The following is a 12892-nucleotide window of genomic DNA, read 5'->3' as shown; positions in this document are numbered from 1 at the left end:
CTGGGACCTGCTGTATGCAGCACAAGGCCCTCCTGGGACCACTGTACACTCAAACACCAAATCCACAAGCACAGGCATCCAGCACAGGAACCCACACACACTGTCATGCCAGCACACACCATGAGGGGACACACACATCACCTGGGAGACCCAATGACGACTCACACAACACACCACAGCACGCCAGGTCACCCCCCCCCCCACAAGCACACCCCCCCGGGGCAGGCAACGGATACACCCACTTCCACAATGGACATGTGACACAACAAGACCAATCCGGAGCCAAGTAAGCATCAGAGCCAGGCGGGTAACTACAGCCAACTTCCGGGGGGGGGGGGGCAGTAAAAGATTGGGGGGGGGGAAATCAACCAGCCCTAGGCAGAGTGGCTGTAAGAATGGGTGAAAACACCACAAAAGCCGAATTTACGAGTAAATGGTCTACCATACACCTGTGAAGTGCTCGGGTCCGGATGCAATTAGACGGACGCCAGCCCGCGAGGCTGTCTCAGCCGGGCTGACACACATGACAGGGGGGGGGGGGCAGAAGCCCGGTTAGCCCAATGGGTGTTGCACGCCTGATCAGAGCCAACTATCTACAGGCCACACACTCAGGAGAACATCCCAATCTGTCCCCCGCAACATACTCATCCCCAAGTGGACACTGAGAGGAATGCCAGGGACATCCAAATACCTGGGGGAACTGTGTCAACTTGAATATGTATGAAACATGGATGTGGCATGAAACAGCATTAACATTGTCTCTCTCTCACACACAGGGCGACGTCGACGATCTCCCCCCAACACTGGGGGGGAAGATTCACAGTCCCAGGCACCGCGTGACGACGATCCCACCGGCAGCGACGACTCTCACCACTCCGTTGATGACCCCGACCAACCTGGCCCCTCTGGTGTACAAGCACCTGCAGCACCTGCGTCAGGTACATCTGTGCCAACCCCCACCCCCATTCCCGCCACATCCCAGGACACACCCAGGATCCCTGCTCGCACTGAACAACACAGCCAGTCTGACCAGGAGGGACAATGTTCTGCGGGCACCCAGGAGGAGGCAGACAACCCTGCCGATGCCATCCCTCAGGGGTCCTGTAGACCCGATGTGCCCACAACGGCAGGCCAGGCTCGTGTGGGCAGGGGTGGTGGGAGTGGAGGCAGGCGGCGGCGCGAACCTGACCAGCCAGCTCAGGACCCCGGTATGGCCCACCTACGCAACATCCTGGACTCATACCGGCGTGACACCAGAGGCATCGACCAGGTCATGGTCAGACTTTCCGGGATGCAGGGGACCCTCGATGAGATCAAGAACCTGCAGGTCGAGCATCATGCCAGTCACCAACAACAACAAGGACGGATGGAGGCAAGACTGGCTGAGCTCCTGGCGGTGCACAGGGACGTGAGCCAATCACTCCGTCAGATCGCCCAAAGTCTGGCAAACCCTCCCTGTGCCACCAGGCGTAGACCAGCACCAGACACAGGGAGGGAGGAGGAGGAGGATTCATCTGACAAAGCGTCCCTAGCATCGTCAAGGCCTGCATCTGAGGGTCCCCGGAGGAAAGTGGGTCGTCCACGTAAAAGACCGTGAGAGTCAGCGGACCATCCCCATCTCCCAGGTCACCAGGCCTGGCACCTGGTCCACGGGCGCAACAGCAGCACCTCACCCAATGACATTCTCTGCCACATGGACTTGCTGGTCCCAGTCTGACCAAGGATGACCAACACTGTGGTCTGGACTCTGATGACTTCCAATGCCAAGGATGCCATCTCCCCCAGTAAACTTTGGATTCTATTCCCCCGGTAGTGCACCTTAGCACATCTACCAAAAGACGCACCCTACCAAAAATAAAGTCACATTGTTCTGCACATGAGATGTTGCTGTCATTTTGCATTATTCTACGACATATGTGTGTGGAAATGTCTAACTATGCGTGAGTGTTGAACCAACTCCAGCCATCCATCCCCTGGTACAGGACACACATGGGTCACAAGTATCAGTCAATGTAGGCATGGAGCACAACACTCAACTGTGATGGCCTCTGGCTGCTGAGGGGGGGCTTGCTAAACTGTGCGGACAGACCTATTTGGGAGATCATCATCAAGCCGTAGAGGTCATGGCCCATGTGGAGGTACCCGGGGAGGGAGTCACAGGGATTTGTGGCCAGGTGGGAGAACTATGTCCTGTATGCTGGAGTACGGTGGATGAGAAGAACGGGGGCCAGGGAAAGGTTGGATGCACGGAGATGGACCAACGGTTTCTAGGATGACAGACGTACAAGGTTGGTGTGGGGTCGGGTTTGTGGACTGCCTCCTGAGTGTGGGTGGGGTGTGCGGAGGACATCCTGCAGCAGACAGTGATCCATTGCAGCCAGTTATGGTGGACGGTGAGGTGGCTGGGGCGCAGGGTGTAGAAGCTGAGGTGTGCAGATGCCCCCTGGAAGTGGACCAGTGTCCTTGGAGTGTGGATGTACTTGCTCCGTAGAGGGCAGGGCAGTATATGAGATGGATGTCGTCAGGGACCTGGGGGATGGTCTGTCGTAACTTGGAGTGGATCTATCTGTGGATCATGTGCATGATGCAGAGTGCGTTGCAGCATGGGGTACAGATGCTGTGGACTAGCATGGCAAATGTGAGCGAGCAAAACATGATGCACAACATCTTGTGAGTGTGGACACTGTGTGCCTGTGCAGGGCCTGCAGCAGCAGGCGCCATCTCCCTGCCAAATGGCCCATCTTGCACACAAACACTAGGATGTCAGAAGGACAACTGCAACAGGCGCGTGTGTTAAGTGAGGAGTGTCCAGTGTCACATGGCACACCCAGAGACAATGCATGCCCAATCCCCAAAGAACCATTACACAGGATCAGGAAACTGAAGGTCGACCTGCGCACTGGAGACACACCCTCAGCAACTGGTGATGGCCCATTGTGTGGTTGACCTCGCTAAAAAACATACACGACCATGTACTACATGCCCAATAGGGAGCCAAATCCATGAGCAACTGCATGCATGTCGCTAAACTACACAAGGACTCCTATGCATTATCTACAGCAAGTATGCCAGAGATGCCGCATGCCAAGTGGCAAGAGACCAGCATTGACAGAGACGAGGCACCTTGGAGTATGACGAACACCTTTATTACTCAGCCTCACACTAATGGAGTTGCATCCATTGGAACAGAATCACAGGTCATTCGGCTGAACATGTGTGACCCACACTGGACACCCCCTGCAACACACAGATGTGGTAAATCCTACTGAGCTGACACACAAGTGAAGGGGTTGACCTCACACCCCTTGCTGCACACGGCGAGTCTACAATTCCACATTGAGCCTCATATGGGGATGTCCCACACCATGTCCAGCATGACCATCCCGTATGTTCCTGAGGGACGTTAGACACACATTGATGCCTTCATCAGAATCCACAATCCATGACAGATGACTGTCAGGAAGGTTGACTATCAATTAATGGGAGCCATGCAACACGTCACGTGGCCCATGGTGAGTCGACATGTATGCATGGTAACACAACATGCACAGGAGCAGTACCCACATATCACAAACTCGTACCACCCACAAAAGGCCTTGCTGCACTCCTTACCAAAAAAGACTTCTCACCATCTCTGTGCATGTAACTCTGATCCAGCACACGTTGGAAAAATCATGAGGAATAGCAGGAGTGCAATGATGACATGAGCAGACGACAGCCGCAGGAACCTGGGGAGGACAGACACACAAGTCAGCGAGGAGCTAGTAATCCGCACACATGTACATGCACCCTACAGGATTGATGTTGTCACCATGGGAATAATGATTTTTGTGTTCCTGCACAAATATGGGGAATGACATTTGCACTTGTATGACACATTAGAACACACCTCCAAGTCACTTGGCACACAGTCAGCTCGACACACACATTGCAACACATGCCACACAAGGCACTAGGTGTGCACACTCAGACACCGGAACTCACCATTATGAGAAGAAGTTGCGGATCAGCTGACTCCGGATGTCATCATCCTCATCCTCATCCTCACTTGCCCCGTGCCCAAGCCCTTCATCCTCCACGGGTGGATGATCTTGCTCATCAGGATCCAGGATGAGTGGCACGGCCTTCTCCACTGCCATGTTGTGCAGCATGCAGCACACAAGGAAGATTTTGCAGACCTTCACCGGGGCATATGGGAGGGTGCCGCCGGTCTTGTGGAGGCACCTGAATCTGCTCTTCAGGAGTCCAAACGTCCTCTCAATCACGCGCCTCGTCTGCCCATGGGTGTCGTTGTACCCATGTTCTGCGGCTGTTCTGGGGTTGCGGAGAGGCGTCATCAGCCATGGCATGTTGGGATAGCCAGCGTCCCCTACATGGAAACATCATGGACAGAAGTGGGTCAGGAGAAGCAGTAAGACATGAAGAAACGGCTAAATACAGGACTAACAGATCATACCCACCAACAAGACATGCACGTTCGTTGCGCAGCTGCTGCATCATTTCAGGCACCCTGCTACGCCTCATGATGTAGGCATCGTGTGCTAATCCTGGAAAACGTGAACAGACATGGGATATCATCATGTTTGCAAGACATACCACAAGGGCATTGATGGAGTGGTAATGCTTGCGGTTACGGAAGGCTACCTCCTGTGCGTGTGGTGGCACCAAAGCCACATGTGTCCCATCAATGGCCCCAATGAAATGGGGCATCCCTCCCAGGGGCATAGAACTCACCCTTGACACCTGTCAACTGCTCACAAGTTGGAAAGGCAATGAATTCATCAAGGTGTACTAACATGGCCTCTAACACATCATGCAGGACACGGCTGAACATGGTCTGGGACATGCCACCTATATCAGCTATAGTCAATTGAAACGTACCGGTGGCAAAGAAATGTAGGGCTGCCATCACCTTCATCTTGGGTGTCAGTGCAGTAGGATACCTGTGTAGCGGTTGGAGGTGTGCCTCGAGCCTTGTGGTCAAGTCGTCAATCAACGGTTGGGTGAAGCGGTAGCGGCGTATACAGTCACGTTCCCTCATGGCAGCCAAGTCTGGCATTGATCGGGGGAGAGGCGGTGCCCTGCAGAAATTTGGAAGGAATAACGAAGATTGAGTACAGCAATACACCACTGTCAATGAACTGAGCACATGTTCAACAGCTAATACACATATGCTACATACAGAGTCTGTACTGTGCAATGCATCCAGGACACGTATGCCAGCCAGGTAACACCCCTAACAACAGTCAGCTACACACGTGGGTGCGCAAGGTCAACATGACATGACATGGAACTAGCTGTGGGCCAGTGTAAGTGAAGAGGCTGACGCATGACAGGAGTGACAGACATCCACATATGTGCATAAGAAGGATGTATTATAACACAGACCGGTTGCGGGACACTAGAGGCACAGGTCGCATGTCCTTGAAACAGGACAGTCCACACACCTTGGCAGGAAGGGGGACATGTCAGGTATGATGACACATACATTGAGACTACGCAGAATAGTCCTTGTCTCGCAAGTGCATGTGCGATGCACACATACACCCGTTACGTCTGATTCCACATGTGGCCTGGTGTGCGTAATAGTGTGCCATGCCCATCGACACGCACACACATGTTGGATGCAGCAAATGCAGATGCATGCCATGGAACTCATACAGCTAGCTCATGGGATCACATGACACTCACATGACATAGTCACAACGTGCAACGCCGGTAGGTACATTTGAGGTGTCATTAACCGTGTCCCTGGCATCGGTGGACAGTTGCGGGTGTAGGTGACTGTGCCATGCCAGTGATGCAGTGCTCGACTGACCCCAGTGAGTAGCTCCTCTGTATCGATTTAGGACAAGTAAATTTCTGTTGTGTCATGCTCCCCATTGTTTCTCAGTGGCATGGTGGGTAAACCAACTGTGTGGTGCAGGGCCTACTTATGTTTGTAGTTTTGTAGATGTCACTCATGTTGGCGTTAATGCTATGCGCTGTGTCCTATGTAGATTGGACTCATGTGTCATGTGTATACAGGTGTCTGGTCATTTCCTGTCTCTTCACCTTGGCCACAGCATCGTCGGGGGAAACAGAGGGAGACACTGGCACGGACGTGGGGGAGGTAGCCAGCACCGGGGCCACCAGTGCTGGGGAGTCTGGCGCAGCATGTGGCACGGAGGCCGAGGGGAGTCAGGCGGAGGACCTGTCCAGTCCCAACACCGACTATGACGCTGACGGGTCCGAGGCTGAGCCCCCAGAGGGGGCGGTGGCTGCCCCCAGTGCTGAAGGCAGCACTCCATCCCTCGACGCACCCTCCATTCTCATCACCGCCCCCCCAGTTGCTCGGGTCCCTTGTGTCCGTGCTAGGCGACAACAGGTGCGTGAGAGACGGCAAGGAGGTGTATTTAAGGGGTGAAGGGTGCACTTCCACTCCGGATCATTCTGTGGTGTGTAGGCACATTCAAGTGCATGGTGCTTGTTACATGCACGCTCATGATGTAGCTTGTACACTGAAGTGGATTTGTGTGCCAGTCATGACCCCATCTTGTGCGCTGCTTGCTAACGGCAATTATGTGCTATTCAATGCAGAAGGTTGCTGTGGGATGCTTCCGGCAATTCCTGAGATCGTGACTGTATCACTACGAGTGGTTTTCTGTCATTTCGGACTTTTCCCACCCCCGCATGGCCGGCTGGATGTATCCATCTGGCCTCCCATTGCAACCTTGAAAGCGGAGTTCAACAAGATGAGCAGTATAAGGGCTCCATTGTCTCAAACACAAGTCGTGTTGACTTCTTCCCGAGAAACATTTGGCCTTCACGTAGATCACACGCCCACAGAGGTGCAAGAGGCTTTTTAACACTGATCTCCCACTACATATTTGGGACTCGGATTCAGACTATCTTTCATGCCTCGTCAACAGGTGGCCTGGCTGTTTTTTTTTACATTGTGGTCTCCGACCTCGTGACCTCCTTTCAAACTCTGTTTGGTGTGCTCCCCGCATTTCATCATTCGATTTTGTCTACTGTCTTCGGAGGTGTCCCTTTGCTTCTCGCCCTCGTAGCTGGGGTGCCATAATAGATCAGCGTACTACGCTGTGGCTTCACCTCTTGCGTTACAAGACAGCATGCACCGGCTGCTCCATCTTCGGAACATGATGCTTGAATTATACGGCACTCTGCCGCTGGCGACCTTAAGCAGTGCCTATGGATTGTCCTTCCGGTTTCCCTTCTTTCCCTGCGTGCAACCTGTCTTTCATTGCCTAGACTGTCCATTCGAATGGGCTCTGGATGTGTGCCTGTGTAACTCGGTGCCTCCTGACCCGGATTTGGATGGACTGATGTGCCCCTTAGTGGCTCATGAGTTGGACTGTTCTAGCGTCAGTGTCATGGCCTGTGCTGCTGCACATGGAGTCCTGGGGAATTGGGACATCCGAACAGCAGCAAATGAGTTCTTAACCAGGAGTTATCTTGATGTCCCCACCTGTTGTCCACAAGTTGTGCTGGATGGCCCGATTGTTGAGGAACATGTGTGTTCTTTCCCCCTGCTGAACTGGATGGCAGACAATTTTTCGGAACGTGCAGATGATTTCCTCTTGGAAGCTGTTGCAACTTATAGTGCCTATGCCTTGATGGATTAACTTTAGCCCTGCTCATTTCATGGTGCATCCGTCGATGTGATATTTTCCTCCCCTTTTACATGGTTGATTTCCCTGCAACATCGTTCAGGTTTGACATTTCTTTTCTGACTTTTTCGCTTCCCTTCTATGGACTTCCAGTTCATGCCCTTGGTTCCGTTCTATCAAACTTGAACTCTGCGTTCTCGAATTAGCGCCCCTAATGGATGGAGGACTTTTGCAGGAGATGGGACTAGATGATCCTGTGATGTGATACCACTGAGCTGATCTGTGCGGTGGGGGGTCCCCCCTTCTAGCTTAGGGACCTGCTATTAGTCGAATTATACTACTATTAGTTTACTGCTGACAGGAAGGTTGCTGTTTCCACTGTCAGTTTCTTATGATTGCTCCTTTCAATGTCTATGATATTGCAACAATGCTGATGTTTCTGGCCTTAACCATTTGTCTGCTTATGTTGGCCACAGTCCTGCATCTTAGGACGCGAGGTTCATTTAATGTACTCATTAAACTTTACCTTGTCTGTGTCTACTCTGTTGTGGACTGATCTGTGAATCATGACGCACAGCTATGTCTGATTCCCACCATTCATGGGGATGTTGTAAGTCGCTTGTTCTGGCTTGTCTATACATTGGGACTGCCGGGCCCAACCTCGGATATCGAATGGGACACTTAGCTAGTCGGATGTGGGGTTCTGGGTTCTGAGGGGAGTTTGTGGTACGCCAAACATGTCTCCTTCGTGCCAGGCACCGCACCCCCTGTGGTGGGGTCGTCCGTCCCTGCAGCCACGACACCTACCCGTGCCCCTCCTGTCCCTGCGGTGCCTGGTTCTTCCCCCCACATGATGCCCCCACTTCTGTGGATAATATGGTACAGTGTACTGTGCAGGCGAGCCTGGGGAGACGCATCCCTACGTGTCCCCCCCGGTGCTTCGCATCTGGTGTGGCCTATGGGCTTGTGGAATGGTGTACTGTGGCTACTTTCCTTCGAGATGCTGAATGTGGTTGTTATTTTCTCGTTTGCACACTATTTCTATTCTGCTGTTGCTGCTGGTGCTGCTGCTCCCTGAGTTGGGGTGGTGATGATGTGTTGGGTGTCTGGTAAATGTTGTTGTGTCCTGCTCATGGGGTGGACCCTGGTATCTGCATGCCGTCACATGGTGTCTGCATATATTCGTAGGTCATGTTGGCTCTTACTGCATGGTGACATTGTCCCAAGGTGTGTTCCTTCCTCTGTGGCACCTGTCATCTTCCCTGCATGGTGTTTCCCAATTGTTGTGCTGAGCTGTGTCAACATTGCCTCGGTGTGTGACACATCCCTTCGACTTTGGCCATGCATGCTCTGCAATGTCTCCACCTGCATCGTTTGTGGCATCCTTGCTGGTCACTGTACTTGTGTATGGCGTATATTGACATGACTTCATGTGGACATTTTCCGTTTTCCGCACTTTGCATGTGTGTACTCCCTGCCTCACACACATGTGTTGCGTGTTCTGCAGGGTATTTGGGCACCTGCCTGACAATTGTGGGCATTGTATCTGTGTGTACTCCACCCTTTCACTTCCATGAAGGGCAACTACTTGTTGGCTGCCCCGGCACCTGTGCATTCCTCTCATTCGTGGACTGTGAGTGACAGTGTGTGTTCCCTTTGGCTCGCATTGTTTAGTGGTGTTTGACATGAGGGTGCAGTCTTGTGGTAAAATCTCAGTGTGTGTATTGTGCTGCCTCCGCCAGGGGTGGGTATGCATGTGTAATTTGTCCTCACACCCACATGTGGTGTGTCATGCAGTGGGGGTAGGCCGACCATCCTCCTGGGAGTGGGACACTGCTGTCAGTGATGTGTTGTTATGGCACTATCGTCATTGTCCTGAGTTAGGGATACGTACATTCACCCATGGAGCTGTGGTCATCTGATAATGATGTTGGCCCCCCCATGTCTCTGTCCACTGCTGGGGGTCCTCGGCACCCACCCCTCATATGTCTGGGCACTGCTGGGAGTGATGGCACCCACCCCTCATATGTCTGGGCACTGCTGTGAGTGATAGGCACACACCCCTATGTATCTGTCCACTGTCGTGGTATGTGCCGTAACCACGTGCTGATGGCCTGGGTGGGGCACGTGCCCCTAGGGCACCCCAGCTTTGGGGGTGCGGCCCGTACCCATGCCTTTGGGACGTGGGTGCGGCCGCACCGGCATAGTTGGTGTGACGTAGGGGTGGGCGTGGTATGTGCCGTAACCACGCGCTGATGGCCTGGGTGGGGCCCGTGCCCCTAGGGCACCCCAACTTTGGGGGTGCGGCTCGTACCCATGCCTTTGGGACGTGGGTGCGGCCGTACCGGCGTAGTTCGTGTGACGTAGGGGTGGGCGTGGTATGTGCCGTAACCACGCGCTGATGGCCTGGGTGGGGCCCGTGCCCCTAGGGCACCCCAACTTTGGGTGTGCGGCCCGTACCCATGCCTTTGGGACGTGGGTGCAGGCCGTACCGGCGTAGTTGATGTGACGTAGGGGTGGGCCATATATGTGCCGTAGCACCATTGTGGTGGTGACGGGTACGCGTCCGCGTCCACTTCCGTTGTGGCGGGACGTGGGATTGGTGGACACGCCCCCCGAAGTGACCAGTCCATGGTGGCAATTGCTGTGCATGCTGTTGTAGTTATTTGTGGGGTGTGGGTTATGATTCCTGGCCCTTGCACACACACACCCCCCCTTTGCCCCTGGGGGTTGTTCTGACCTTCTGCGGCGTCTGCGGCGGTTTCTGTATACGAGGTGGTAGGCTATGAGGGCCGGGATGACGCGTAGGTTGGGGTCCATCGCTGTCCCTGGCGTGCCGGGGCTCCTTGTTCGCGGCGTCCTCACTTTCCCGGCAGTTTTTGGCTCCCGTAAAACCTGCAGCGTGCGGAGTGACGTCGGCACGATTCGTACTTGCTGGTCCGTGAAACGCTGCCTGACTCCGTCCGGACGTCGCATGTGCGCCGTCCCGACAGTGATTCGTATGTACAAATTTTGCCGGTCGGTGTTTTTTCCGACTCGGGCAGTAATGGTATTTCTGTGCAAATCGTACTTGCGAGTTTGTAAGGTGTTTTTCCCGGGTACCATTCGGATGGAAAAAACGCTCCGTCCGACCATTCGTACCCGGGTTTTACAGGATCGGAATCGACACCAAAATGATAATGAACGGGACCTACTTGATTTAATGCTCACCCTGGCATGCAAAATAATTCTTTGCAACTGGAAGAACTTCAAACTAATCTCTTTCAAGATGTGGCAGGATTGGTTTATCTTTCTGAGAGGCGCTGACAACACTGCTCTACAACTCTCCTCGTGGCGCCCTGCCCACAGGAAAATCTTGAATGCTATTGACTCATCCTCCTTCATCTTTAAGCCTCCATGATAACCTTTAATATTCAACTCACCAAGGAGCATACACAATGACAACCGTATTCTAACTGATCATTACACTATTATCACCTTGAATGCCCACTCTAGATATCCATCTGGTGCACCTTCCTTCGACTCCACGAGCCATTGGTCTTATTATTATTATTTATCTACTGTTTTCTTGTTTTATTATTATTTATTGATTTATTGTTTAGCAGGATCTATCTGAATACAGAGTGTTCCAGTTGCTACCACACTGGCTTATGTACCAATGTGTTTTTCTCACAAGCTAATCAACAAGACACTGTCTTATTACGAATGGACATGTCAACACACGCATTAATCAATATTTCTGTTACAATTGCTATGAAGCGAAAAGATACTTCTGCCAGTGTCCACCTGTTCTTGTCCCTTTCTCTTCCTTTTTTCTCTTTTTGGTATTTCTGTTGCCGTCTCCTTATTACTTTGTTGTAATTTTCCAAAAATCTTCAATAAAAATTATTTAAAAATAAAAATAAAAATAAAAATAGGTTAGGGAGTTATGTATTTTTCTCCAGTCTTTCATTATCCATTCCTAAGAAAAGCCAGCCTTTGCCACATCTTTAAAACAATGGAAATGAATGTGAGAAAGGGGCACTTTGCCAGGTGGTAGTGAGGTAATCAGAGGAGGAGGTCATTAGGGGGAGGGGGCACCAAAAATGATTGTTCCACAGGGCGCCACCGGCGCTAAAGCTGGTCCTGCAGGGGTGAAAAAGAAACAAACATTGGCATACCAATAGGTCTCGCTTTTGGGATCTTATAGTGTTTAGCCAAGCAACTCTTGATGTTGTTTAATGAAGGATATTGTGCTGGATAACTAAACACTTACAATGTCCCAAAGGCGAGACCTATTGGCTATGCATTGGGGCGCCTTTTAAGTGTTTAGGTAGAGCTATTGACTTTGCCAATGTTTCTAAGCTGTGCTGTAGAGAAGTGTGGCTGCTGTGCTGCATGCTAAGAAGTTGTAATTAAAAAGTGTAAGAAGCACTGAGTGATGCTGTGGTGTCGTTGAGTGATGCTGTGCTGGCCCTGAGTTATGCGGTCATGGCCCTGAGTGATGCTGTGGTGGCCCTGAGTGATGCTGTGGTTGCCCTGACTGATGCTGTGGTGATGCTGATTGATGCTGTGGCACTGCAGAATATACCTACTTTGTACAACACACGGGTACAGTAACCTGTGCATGACCGCTGGACATTCTGGAGTTTTCTATTAGGGAGAGGCCATTTCACTCAGTATGAAAAAGAATGGGATAGAAGGGCTGGAGCTAATGAAGCAATATACATGCAAGGAGCAGCCTGCCGAAGGGGCGATGTGCATGTTGCCAATATATGTATATAAGCTTGGGGCAGAACCAAGTAAAACAAATATACCGGAGTAAATCTAGAGACCAGCCAGTGAGTGGGAGTGCAGAGCGGGCACGCAGTGTGCAACGTCAACGAACCTGCAGTGCTTACTTTACATCGAGTCTAATGATTTAATGCATTAATAAACGTCGCCATCAGCCTTTGTTTGCCCGCCCGACTGTCCCTCCATAAACTCCTGGGTAGGAAGCCCCCCTCCCTCGCCAGACACCGTGACAGAATAATAGGAAGTCAGATCAGTTCTCTTGCTGAATAAAACGTAATGAAGTGCCGGTGATCCGTGACCCCTGCGGGCGGGGTGGGGGGCTGAGGTTCGGTGGGTGGGGGGGAGGTGGGGGTGTTTGGGGAGGCTGCTCAGGCAATAGAAGAAAGGTCATACGAATTGAGTCTCCTTTGATCAGCCTTTCGTTCCCCTGGAACCCCCACAGGGCGAAGCGCGCGTCAGGCAAGGATTCGCGTCGCATGGACAATATCTGCATTAGCTCTTGGCCT

The sequence above is a fragment of the Triturus cristatus genome, chromosome 4_1 (genome assembly GCF_964204655.1).
Source record: "Triturus cristatus chromosome 4_1, aTriCri1.1, whole genome shotgun sequence".
NCBI classification, from domain to species: domain Eukaryota; kingdom Metazoa; phylum Chordata; class Amphibia; order Caudata; family Salamandridae; genus Triturus; species Triturus cristatus.
This window is presented reverse-complemented; position numbering follows the sequence as displayed.